The sequence below is a fragment of the Erythrolamprus reginae genome, chromosome 12, assembly GCF_031021105.1.
Source record: "Erythrolamprus reginae isolate rEryReg1 chromosome 12, rEryReg1.hap1, whole genome shotgun sequence".
Lineage (NCBI taxonomy): Eukaryota > Metazoa > Chordata > Lepidosauria > Squamata > Dipsadidae > Erythrolamprus > Erythrolamprus reginae.
In genome coordinates, this window is record NC_091961.1 from 17262253 (window position 1) to 17276067 (window position 13815).

The following is a 13815-nucleotide window of genomic DNA, read 5'->3' on the forward strand; positions in this document are numbered from 1 at the left end:
CAGCGTTGCGAGATCATGCACAGTAAATCTTACAATGCAAAGTCACATTCCAAGCTAACAAACTGAAGATACAAGGCTATAAATCTCTCTAAAAGCAGATAGGTATTTCAGTACTAAAGGCTTGTTCAGAGTTCTTTCTAATCTGAATTAGCACAGTTTGTCATGTTTATCAAAAGCTTACTTTTCAGGAGCTAGGAATTCACATCATATTTCAACTACGCAGTTTGTCCAAATGCACCTTCTTCTTCCGTTCATCTCCGGAAATTACATCTCACCTATTACACAATTCTAACCTGCAGATTCAGAACATTTTCCCAAGAATTTCTTCTCTTCTTTTTGCGAATCTCCTGAACTTAGGATTCACACATTCTCCCATTATCTGAAGATGAACCACTTCCCATGCTAACTACTAACTCATTGTCTCCTACTGTCCCCACTGTCTTCTGATAACCTTCTTAACCCAGGATGGGCTAAAACCCATTTCCTCATCCTCAGAGTCTGATACCTCCTGAGGCTAGCAAGGAACACTCACAACAGCAGGTGTGTGCACTAATGGACTAATGTAATGCACTAATTCTTGCCATAGTTGTTACGTGAATCACTGCTGTTGTTAAGTTAGTAACACAGATATTAAATAAATCTGGCTTCCCCAATGACTTTGCTTGTCATTGTTATTCAGTTGGCTCTAGCTGGTCGCTGGGATACCTGAGGAAGCACAGTATGCAGTCCCATAAGTGATCCAGTCCTAAGCCATGTAAGATTTTATAGGTAATAACCAACACTTTAAATTGCATTCGAAGACCACTCGGTAGGCCAATGCAGCTCACCGAGTGAGTGATGAAACATGGGTATACCTTGGTAGGCCCATGACTGCTCGCATGGCTGCGTTTTGGACTAGCTGCAGTCTCCAAACGTTCTTTAAAGGTAGCCCCATATAGAGAGCATTGCAGTAATCGAACCGTGAGGTGATGAGGGTGTGAGTGACCATGAGAAGAGACTCCCTGTACAAATAGTGCTGCAACTGGTGCACCAGGCAGATCTGTGCAAATGCCCCCCTTGCCACAGCTGAGATATGTTGTTCAAAGCTCAGCTGTGGATCAAGGAGGACTCCCAAGTGTTGTGGTTGGATTGCAGCCAGGTCCTTTGATAACAGAATTTGAGCCAGATGAACCAGGTCCGTCTGGGCATGGTTGGCCTGTGTGGTTGTCAGAGGAGTCGGACAGTGAGAAGGAGGGAGAGATAGAATGTGAGGGTCCTGCAGAAACTATAAACCCCCCAATTGGGGATTTGCCTGGGTCTGATGAGGAAGAATAGGTGAGGGACCCTATCCTGGACACAAGAGTGAGAAGGATGTGGGGGAGGCAAGAGTAGTTAACAGACTCAGAAGGAGGACTCGAAGTACAACTGTGCACAGTCTATAATCCCAGGGTGTATAAAAGGGGAGGAGATTGGGAGGTTCCCTTTGCAGAATATCAACGTTTGACCCTTCAAAGGAAAAGAGCACGTTAAGAGTTTTTACCTTTCATACAAACATATCTTTCTGCAGTTCTGAACAATATAGTGTTAAGAAGTCTGTGAGTAATTTTGCTTTGGAAACTTTGTTTTGAAACCCTGCTTATCAGTTCTGCCACTCGCTTTGAATTTTGGCAGCCGAAGGACATTCCTTTTTTTAAATTTGTGTTATTCAACAAACCTGATTGTACAATAGACTATTTCATTCAAAATCCTGTGTCTGAGCCTTAATTAGAAGTTAATTGCTGCTCATTTGCCATGTTAGACAGAACACCAAGTCACGGACCCTCTCTGAGGGGGATAAAGATCCCCCCACAGGGTAATGGAAGGATAAGTGGAATTGTCTCTGGGAGGCAAAACCCACAGCCACTCCATCTTGTCAGGGTGGAGTTTGAGCCTGTTAACACCCATCCAGTCCCTCAGCCTCCAGGCAACAGCACATCACCTCCACTGCTTCACTGAATTGACACGAACTGGAGATGTAGAGCTGGGTGTCAGCTGCATACTATTGGTAGCTCACCCCATGTCATTGGATGATCTCACCCAGCAGTTTCATGTAGGGGAGAGATTTGAGCCCTGAGGCACCCCACAAAGGAGGGGCCAACCTCTGACCCCCCCTGTCAACACCGAATGCAACCAACAAGAGAGGTAGGAGTAGAACCACCGTAAAATGGTGCCTCCCACTCCCAAACCGTCCATTTGACACAGAAGGATACCATGGTCAGTGGTATCGAAACCTGCTGAAAGGTCAAGAAGCACCAGGATAGAGGAATAACCCCTATCCTGGGTCCACCAGAGATCATCCATCAGCGTGACTGTTCTATCCCGCCGCTTGAAAACAGAGGAGGAATCCATGCATTGATATTTTCCAATCAGTCTTTTTATATATAAAGACCCATTTTTACTAGCCAAAATCATGCATGAGATAATCTTAGCAAGTTTCTCAGTGAAGGTAACTAAGAGATATCAGTTCTGTGGTTATGCTACTAGAATGCACCAGTAGCATCAAAGCTACTGGTGCATTCTTTCATGAGATAAGAAGTCTACAGTTTCACAGACTTACTAATTACAGCTTCCCAGCATCTCAGCAGACAGAGCACTTTTTCTCCAAGGATTTTTAGCAGGAAAATAACAGGTGGCTAGCGTAATCTGTCTGAGATCTCAAATCATCATCATTACAAAATGTTATAACTCCACCTGAATTACCCATACACCACCCTTAAATACCTATAGGAAGTGGTCACCAATTCCCTAGATTTACAAACTACAGACTATTTTTTCCATTCAAGTATTCTTGTCTTTTTCTTAATCTTCTAAAGTGGGCATCTAGCAAAGGCTCTTGATCTTCCTCTTCATCTAAATCAGACTCTACTGTCATTGGTATATCTGCCACCTCTGGTGGTCCTTCAGTTCCATCCAGGTCTATTTCTCCCTCACTCTCTGCATCAGCTGGCAACATAACTGGCCCAGTGTACCAAGATGGGCCTGGCTCATCCTCCTCAGAATCTTATCATTACCAGAGGTGGACGAGGAGCACTCACAACAGCCACCAAAGCAGTTTTGGCGCCGTAACCGGGCCTGAAACCGGACTGATGAGGGTCGAGATAATCAACTTCATTCAAGGACCATTGGAGCTAGAGTGCCAACACCTAAGAAGGAAAGGTTGGAGACAAGACAATAGTTATTCAGAATAGCTGGATCCAGGGAAGGCTTTTTGAGGAGGGGATGCACAATGGCCTCTTTTAAGGGAGACAGGAAGGACCCCTCCATCAACAAAGCGTTGACCATCACCTGGATCCTGCCTCATGTCAGCTCCCTGCTGGTCGAAACCAACCAGGAGGGATACGGATCCAATAAACAGGTGGAGGAGCTCACAGCTCCAATAGCCTTGTCTACTTTATCAGGTGTCACCAGTTTAAACTCTTCCCATACAACCAGATTAAGATGGGTTCCTGTCACTTCAGTTGAAATTGCCCAGTTGTCCAGGTCCATCTGAATTTGAGCAATTTTATCTGCGAAAAACCTGTTAAAGTCCTCAGCTCTACACTGTAAGATTCGTCCACTCCCCCTGTGTTAAGGAGGGAGCAAGTCACCCTAAACAGGGCTGCTGGGTGGGATTCTGCAAATGCAATCAGGGCAGCAACATGCGAACATTTTGACGCCTTGATTGCCACTTAATAAGTCTTAATATAAGATCTTACCAGTGTTCAATCAGATCTAGATTTACTGGCCCACCAATGCTCCTCTAGACATCTCTTCTGGAGTTTCATCCTCTGAGTTCCAAGCGCCCTCTGAAAGCCCACCGGGTCTGGGGTGGAACCACCTAATCAGTTCTGCCTCCCTGCAAGGAAGGATTGGAGCTCTAAAATCAAGCCGTAAACAGAATTCAGATCATTACTCAACTACTCCGAGAGGAATACCATGTTGGGTATGTCCCCCCCCCTCGTGTATCAGGCCCTGTATTACCTGGGTCAGGTCCATGGTTGACATGGAAGCCATGAACTCCTGGGCCAACCCACAGAATTAGCTGAGTGACGGTACATTGAGATCCCCCAAGATTATCAGTCTGGGGAACTCATTTGCCAACCCGGCTACCTCCTCGAGTAGTATAAGCAGGGCTGTTGTCATGCAGCTGAGAGGCAGATATGTGAACAACAGGCCCACCTGAACCCCTAGGTCCAACTTCACAAGAAGGGACTCACAGCCAACTAACTCAGGTGCAGAAGCCTGCGTAAGCTGAAGGTCTTACGGGCTATGATAGCCACTCCTCCTCTTCCTTCCCTGGGGTCATGGCTGATGCCACATCTGAAACGCGGCTAGGCACATCTCCAAGAGGGGAACACCTCCCTCGGGACCCAGTCAGGTCTCAGTCACATGCATCACACCAGCCTCCTCATCTAGGAGTAAGTCCAAGAGAAGGAGAGCTTTATTCATAACCGACCTGGCATTGAGCGGCAGCAGCCTGAGACCAGTACTAATGGTTGAGTTAAATGGTTCTGAGGGGCTGGAACAAAGAACAACTTTCAGGCAGCAGGTCCTCATTCCCTGTAAGCGGCCTACCTCCCAGCTCCCATCATACCTGCCTCTCCCAGTCAAAACCGGTATGCTCTGGCCCTCTCTCCCAGAGATAGCCCCTCCCATCCCCCAGGTCTCATTCGTCTTTGGTAGGCCTGTCATTGTCTCATTCTACCTCGCAGTCATACGGCCTCCCACAGACATATCACCACTCAATTTAATACCCTCCGCCCTTCCCAACCCCTAAAAGGAATAAAACAGTTAATTAAAATCACAAGCCAAGACATAAAATATTGCGCCCCCCCCCAAGCCAGGCAGCAGCTCCCTCCTATAAATAAATAAATAAAGAGGGCAGTGATGGTCCCAAAAATCTCTTTGTTATAAATAGTCCTGTTTAAAGAGAAATGTCCTTCCTGGATTGGTCGGTAATCTAATGAGTCTAGAATAGTCCATGTGATCCTCACTGTTATATCAATGGTAATGTTTAAATCCACTATAGTGATAAAAAACAACAGTCTAGCTAAGAGGATCGCTACCATATTAATAACAGTCCACAGCAATATCAGTTTACAATTTACATATGTTCACCATTTATAGATGTTAAATAATAATGGTCTGTTACTGTGTTCTCAATTTCAGTGATGGTCTTGGTGGGAGATTAATCTCACTGGGAGATTCATCCTTTCTCAGCATCACTCTCCACATTGTCTCCACCAGCAGCTCTCACCTGTTGGCTTGGCAGTGTGTTTTCTACTCTTTTTCAAACATGTTGTGCCCACGCCAGCACTGCCTCTGCCGGCCACTGCCACTTGCCAGTTAGGCAGTCCTGCTTCCTCGTACAACTCAGTTCTCAACTCTCCAAGTCTCGTTGGTTCCCTTCTTCGTGTCGCCGCCCTGCTGCTGTTGCCAGCCACTCTCATCCGCTGGCAATTAAACAGCAACATAGTTCGGTTCAATGATCCGGACCACGTTTGCCACCACAACCTGCACCAACCACTCCCATTCATTGGTACAGCTGCGTCAAGTCTCCTGAATCCAAACTCCTCCGTCCTCCCCAGTGCTCGCTAAACATATACAGTCCATTTTGCCGTCATCATTGCCTTTGTTATGTCCGGGAGTACCAACGACAGGAGATGCCTAGAAAGGCTCCATACAGGAAATGTTATGAGAAAAGGAAAGGGCACCAGGAGAGGGGCGGTAACCTAGCGACCGGGCAAAATAAGGGACAATCATTGGTTCGTTCCTCAGCCAGCTGGTAGTTAAATAGGGAAACCCCGAGGAGGTTTGACAGTTGAATACTGACTGTTGTATTAACGTTATGTTTATGTTGGAATAAAGCAGTTCAAGCAAAGCCGCAATTACGTGTCCAAATCTGTACAAAGCCACTTCAGCCTTGTTACTGTAACTGATTAGCTGATTAGCTGCTGACTGCTCTCACCCACTGACAACCCAAGATTGAATGTCGGTGGCGAGGTTCAGCACAGTCCGGCTCTCCTTGTTACACTTTCCTTGCTGCTGCCATCTTCTGTCATGCTGACTTCGAAATTGGCACAAACACAGTGAAAAGCTCTTGTTAGACCTGTTACAGCTCATCCATTTGACCAACCTTGTCCCTGAAAGTGCAAAGAGCAAGGAACTCCTCCGGTTTAAATGCAATTTAAATTGCACATTGAGTCCCTCAACCAATTAGTTGTTTGCTTGTAAGAAGCCTTTCCATATGAAATGGCTGTTGAAACCACCACTTTGTGTTATCCAAGGAAGGCCATAAAGACTACCGACAGAAAGCACCACCTACCAGTTAGCTTCTACCAGGAGTCCTAGAGGGTCCTTGGGCTGCTGACAAAGCTTTTAAGATTTCTCACACATCTTACCACTTTAGCTAATTAAATACAGGGCTGCCCGGAGCAGAGCCAACCAATTAATGCCCTTGTTTTGTAGCCATGGGCTTGTATAAGGGGAAGATTAATGCTGATGCTGTTTGTGCTAGAGATTGGAAATGCTTTGTTGGCAGACAGATGCTTCCCTGGTCACAATCATTATATTTTTTCAAATCTGTAGGGGAAACACAAATCCAAGTAGCATGGGCTGCATCCTTAATAGGTCAAATCAGAGCAGAGCATGGCTTAGTCTGATGACCAAACATCGCCATGGTACTGCCCTTGAAATGTATGTTCTGCTGAAGAAGAACAAAAGATGTCCTTTGCTCACGATCCAGCTGCTTTGAGGCATTCCTGATCAGTGCTTTATGAACACTCCTAAGTGTGTGTTCCAAATAGTGTTGCTCTTTTGAATCTAGTTCAGCCCAGACTGTGATTTGAAGCAATCTCACCCATTTGATAACAATCCTTTGTAACAATCCTTTGGACGTATTCTAAATACGCTCAGCATCACAAAAATATGAAGATTTCTGCACTAACCCTAGTAATCTTTCCTCTTTCCAAATTTGTTCCTTCCTTCCTTCCTTCCCTCCTTCATTCCTTCCTTTCCTCCTTCATTCCTCTCCACTTCTCTTTCCCTCCCTCTCTTTCCCTTTTCTTTCTTTCTCTCTCTCTCTCTCTTTTCCCTTTCTCTCACAAAAACTTCAGTGCCCCGACATGTGCCTCAGGGGGTGGGGGGTGGGAGAGGCTCCGCCACGAACGCCCAAATTATCAATCTGCATTTAAAGTACGCTTAACATTTAACAAAGCCAATGTCTAAAAAATATGAGAGAATTCTTGAAAAATGAGAGGACTCCAAATAAGAAGGTGGTTTTTTATAAGGGTGTTTTTTTTATCCCCACAAAATATCCTGACGTTCATCTCCTGTTGGGACCATCTAACAACTGTGGGTGGCTTTCCTGGGATGGCGGTCAGGCCTGCCTTTCAGCCGCTGTCTCTCTCTCGGCCACAATCCTCCCCTAATCTGTCGGTTCTCTCGTGGGTAGACACACGTGGGTACACATGACCACCTGCCCAACTTGGAGACCTAGCCAGCTTCTCGACATTCACACACACCCGTGCATCCGGGCTTTCCCCCCACCCGCTCGCCTCTCCCGTCAGTTCACCACCCTGAAGATGGCCAGTGGCAGGTTGCAGGCGATCAGCGCATGGGGCAGGTTGTGCAGCGAGACCATCTCCATGTCAATGAAGGTCCAGTCCGAGTTGTGCTCTGCCGCCTTTTCGTTGCTTTCGGGCTGCTTCTGGATAACGGCGGCTGGCAGTGCCTTGGTGTCTTCTGCGGTTGCCGCCTTGCTTGCCTCCTTCTGGCTTCTCTTCCTAGCCGCCCCCTGGATCAGAACAGTTTCTCTCCCTAAAAGCAGGAAAGAAAGGGGGCAATTACAGGCCCGCTTTCCTCACCGCCCCTTGGCTTTTCACCTCCTCCTCCTCACTGCCGCCAGATGCTCAGCAGCAGACTGATTTGGGAGCTTATTATATCTATATGGATAAAATCTCGTGCACTGCTGCGGGCCAGATAAAGTACCTCAGCAGGCCGCATCCATCCCGGGGGCCGTAGTTTGGGGATCGCTGGCTTATGCACAGGCCTACTAAGTATAAGAGGTGATATATTAGCAACAGGACTCATTTATATTGATGATTATCTTTAAAGCGTTTAATAATGTCAAGTGGGCTTTCATGCTTAGCCAACTAAAATACAAGCAGTTTGGTGACAACTTTATAAAAATGTTTAAAATGACATACTCAACACAGAGAACCAAAGTAATTATTAATGGGGAAACAACTAACAATTTCTATATTTAAAAGGTACATGACAAGATTGCCCGCTATCTCCTTTACTATTTGTGTTGTCATTAGAGGGGTTAACAAGGAACATCAGGGCAGGCAGTCAAATTAAAGGCCAAGAGGTTAAAAAAGAAAGCTTTAAAATGCAAGCTTTTGATTTAGCATTTATAATCGATGAACCATTGCAATCAGGGAGTAGGTTAATGGAAGTACTGTGAGAATAAGGGAATTGGCCAGCTTAAAAATAGAGAAAAAACTAAAATGATTGTTAAAATTTTTAATAAGACACAAGAACACACATTATTAAATATTAATAATATTAAATATTATTAAATATTCAAACTACAAAAATAATAAGATACTTGGGGATACAAATTACATCAAGTTGTGCCACACTAAAAAAACACAACTATGATAAGTTGATAGACCAAATAAAGTTAGATTTAGATAGATGGACAAATCTCCAACTTTCCTTTATGGGTAGAATAGCTTTAAGGAAAATGAACATACCATCAAGATTACTATTCTTATTCCAACGTGCACCGAATTTTGCTACTGTCACTTTAAGGAAAATAACTGGTGGGGCGGGTTAACTGTTATCGTTTTCTGCACTCCTGGAGTGTGGCAAAGTATCCCAGCGCAGCAGGTAAATCAAATATTTTCCCCTTTCTAGTTCTTGATTTCTAACACCGAGACAAGATAAATCAACCTAAGTAGTAACGTTGTTCATTTGATTTATGCTTCCTTGTCAAATGTCAGAATTTTAGATATGTTCTTGCTTGAAGTAACGGATACACTCCATTACGGCATGTCTTGACTCTAGTTTTTAAAGAGTAAGCGTTAAGTTGGGCGAGTGAAGAGACTGGAGACAGGTTTCATGCAACAGCTCTTTATTCCAACTATGTACAGATCCAGCAGAGCCAGTCTGACAGCTTGCCTTTATATAGGGTGCTGTCAGATGGCGTAGCCAATCAGGGGCTAGTATTTTCCCACTTAAACAGAAGACCTGGTTGTAAACAGGCACTCTTGATATGTAACAGTAAGAATGAAATTTTTTTCCTGGGTATGGGAAATCCTAATCCTAATTTCAGTGATTAGGAAATCCTAATCCAATAACAGTGTTTACAATTTGAAATAAGGGAGCCAGTGACAATGATTTTATTGGAGTTATGTCAACACTTTTGCAACCACATAAACATCATTGTCAGCCTTATTTATTAAACAAAAAATGCAAGGGGGATGGAGAATTAAGGATACTTGAACTGCTAGACCTGGAACTAAAAGAGCAATGAAGTTATAGGACAGGGTGGTGAGACAGGCAAGGAAAAGACCAAAGTCCACTTCATAACCATCCAGGAGTGCCCAGGTGCACCTAGAATAGGGCTACTAAAGAAGCAAAACTAACAGGATTTCTGTTCCCAACAGTACCAGATTTCCCCCCCCAAAACTGTGTTTCTCCACAAGTGCTGGAATTATTAATCTTAAGAGTTATTACTATTATTATTATTATTATTATTATTATTATTATTATTATTTATTAGATTTGTATGCCGCCCCTCTCCGAAGACTCGGGGCGGCTCACAACAGTAATACAAAAACAATATAACAGTGAGACAAATCTAATATTAAAATAAAACATATCTAAAACCCCAACAATTTAAAACCATACAACACATATATACCAAACATAAAATATAAAAGCCTGGGGGAGGATGTTTCCGTTCCCCCATGCCTGGCGATAAAGGTGGGTCTTGAGTAATTTGCGAAAGACAAGGAGGGTGGGGGCTGTTCTAATCTCTGGGGGGAGTTGATTCCAGAGGGCCAGGGCCACCATAGAGAAGGCTCTTCCCCTGGGACCAGCCAAACGACATTGTTTGGTCGACGGGACCCGGAGAAGGCCAACTCTGTGGGACCTTATCGGCCGCTGGGATTCGTGCAGTAGAAGGCCGTTCCGGATGTACAGTGTTCCCTCGATTTTCGCGGGGGTTGCGTTCCAAGACCGCCCGCGAAAGTCGAATTTCCGCGAAATAGCGGTGCGGAAGTAAAAACACAATTTTTGGCTATGGACAGCCAAAAACTATCCCCACGCACCGTTTTTCAAGGCAGCGCAAGGAGCCGGGCTTGAAGTTGGGGGCGGGGAGTGACGAAAGTGCGGAGGCCAGCAAAGATTGTTTTGAATGTCGGCTTCCCCCGCCCCCCCCAGCGCCTCCGGCCCCCTCGCCGCTACTGCCCGCCCGCCCGATCCACCCCTCTCACCGGCTTTCTTGTGACACGGGTCCTCCTGCAGCAGCGCTGGCGGCTACAGCTTCTCATCCTCCTCATTCGGCCGGTAGCCGCTCTGAGTGCTTTGAGAATGCCTGCCTCGCCCCTTTCACAGTCCCTTAGCTGAGAGCGCTTTCGTCCCAGCTATCAGCGAGGGGGCTGCAGGAGAGGTGGGGCAGGCGTTCTCACAGAGAGGGAGAGAGAGAGGGAGAAAGAGAGAGAGAGCAAGAGGGGGGAGAGTGGAAGGTAGAGAGAGAGAGAAAAATGATAGAAAAAGGGAGAAAAAAAGAGAAATGAGAAAATGATTGAAGCAGAGAATGACAGGAAAGAAAGAGAAAGAGAGAGAGAAGTGACTCTTGGTGATGACGTATGACGTCATTGGGTGGGAAAAACCGTGGTATAGAAAAAAAACCGCGGAGTATTTTTTAATTAATATTTTTTGAAAAACCGTGGTGTAGCCGTTTCGCGAAGTTTGAACCCGCGAAAATCGAGGGATCACTGTATTCTGGTCCAATGGCATGTAGGGCTTTAAAGGTCATTACCAACACTTTACCGAGTTTCCAACTTTACCAAGTTTCCCAATGTATATTTAAGCTTCTGACAGCTTATGGAATTGAAGAAACATCAGAAACGGTTGCTGAAACTAACTAGGTTTGTTTCAAGGTATAAGAAGGCACTTTTATCAATTTCAGGCTGATACTGATGCTAGACATTCTTCCTACTTCAAGGATCACAAAAGCACCCTTTATTCTACTTTTTCAGTTTAAGCAGCCAATTGCTCAGAGCTTTTTTCCAAAGTTATTTACATTGAGAAAGCTGGAATGAGATTGATTGTAAAGCAGAAAATTATGGGATGGGGGAATAAATCCATGAAACAAATGGCAAATTATTTAAAAAAAAGAAAAGAAAAATCTTGTATTGTTGCATTAAAGGACAAAAAAGGTATAATAAAATGTAGTAACAATGAATTGCAAAAAATAATGAAAGAGTTTTATGAAAAGTTATATAAAAAAGATATAAAAAAGATCAGGTCATTCTGCAAAAGATAGAGATTAACGAGAAACTAACCGAAGAAGACAAACAAATATTAAATGGGACAATAACAAATGATGAAATTATTAGAGTTATTAATGGGTTGAAACCTGCCAAAGCTCCAGGCCCAGACAGACTTACGGGGGAATACTATAAGACTTTTGTGACTCAATTATTACCTTATTTGGAGAAACTATTTAATAACATACTTCAAACCTTCAATATTCCACAGTCATGGAAGACATCCGAGATCATTACTATCCCAAAACCAGATCGTGATTTGTTAGACCCGGGATCCTATCACTCCATCAGTTTACTAAACCAGGATTATAAAATATTTATGAAAATTATAGCAACTTCCGGTTTCGTTGAGGACCGCAGTGGAGTCTCTTGGCAGGGCTCTGCCTTGAGACTCCTTTCACCCTCCCAGAGGTCGCCCCAACGTGATCGAATCGAGTCCGGATGGCTCGATCCTAGAACAGGGGATTTCCCTCTGTCCGAGGAGCCATCGCCGAGGCTCCGGGGGCAGGGGGTCTGTCCTGCAGCTCTGGAGCAGGGAGCACCGGTCCTCTCGTAAGAGGACGCGGCCATTGCGATCCCACCAAACCAGCGGGAAGCAAGAAACAGCTGAAAAGTGAAAGCAGAGATTAAAGCAATCCTCATTGAAAAAGGAATACACTAAAGAAGCTACAATCAAGGTAAAAAAAGATTTTTTTCTTCTATGTTTCATGTTAAATAAGAAGATTGAAGTAAAAGAAAGCGGAGAATAAAAAGTTTTAAAAGAAGGCGAAAGAGAAAGTTGTTGAAAAACATTGTATCCAGGCGCAAATCAACAGCCGGAACTTATTTTTACTACTTTCACTTATTTTCTTGAATTTGGACTTGAACTGTCAAACGCTTGAAAACAAGGGGAATTTAAAGGTTTTCAAAATGAGACATTAAAAGGTTTAATATATATAAAATGACATTATTTGGCTGAATATTTTTTCACCTCTTGAAGCAATTGGTTACAAAAATATTAGAAAATGAAGTCCGGGCTCGGATTTTTCTAGCGGAAGGATTAAGACTGTTTGCTATCTAGTCACAAAACTTGAATAAATATATAAAAAAATATTTTCCTCCTATCTGGGATTTTTTATATTTGGATTATCTGATTGACCCTATTTGGATTACTTCGTTGGATTATTTCGTTTGGATTAAGGCGGTTTTGTCGGATTCGCAGCGGAGAGGCTTTACAATTTTCCTTAAGCTGCGAGAGACGGATCGACTTCATTCTAACATTGGATAATTAAATCGCAATCGTTTGGAAAACTGAGATTTTATAAATTTTGAGAAGATTAAACTTTACTGTTTCTATTTTTTAAATCAACGGGACCTTCTTTTAACCTACGCTAAAGTGTTTTCTAAAACAGATTAGATCTTCAATCAACAAAATCATTCTATTACGACTGGAATATTAATAATTGGTTTTTTGCTTCTTCCTTCTTACAATTCTAAGTTTTGAATTTTAAACCCATATTACATTATAATTATCTTGGTTTTGTATATGCATTGTTAAAAATCCTTGGTCTCCTGCTCCTCCTTAATTGAATAATATTCTTTTTTTCTTCTAGATTGCCCTCTTCTTTTTACTCTCCTTTTCTTTTTTTTCTTTATCTCCTTTCTTCCTCCTTCTCCTTTGGTTTTCCTTCTTTTTTTTTCTTCTCCTGCTGTGCCAAACCAATTTCTTCTTTTTTGATATAATTTTGGACTTAGAGTAATAAGAATTTACGAGTTATATCCTGAACATTGAATTTTAATCGCATTTGTACTTGAACTATATTCCAAATTTCAGTTTATATTTGAATTTTTATTATGGTTTGCCTAGGGTAATTAATTGTGTAGGTTTGGAATTTATAGCAATTTTCTATATACTGCTAACATAAAATAATATTAATTTCAAATTTTAAAATGTCAAGTACTTCTACCTACACCAAAACAATCAAGAAGCAGACATCTGTTGCATCGTCCCCCCAAGGCTCGCCTCATCCATCCCCCACACAGCCGGTCTTATCAGCAACTATGTTTACCAAGGAGAAGGACAAAGAGAAACCACAACAACCTTCGCTGGCCTCAATCCAAGAGACACTAACTGCATTAAATGATTTTATGCTTCAATCTCAACGCGATGCAACCCAGCAGAGAGACGAAATAAAAGCAGAAATGGCTGACATGAAAGTAGACACAGGAGAGATGAAAGACCAGATGAAGGAGATCAAACAAGCCTTGAAAGATA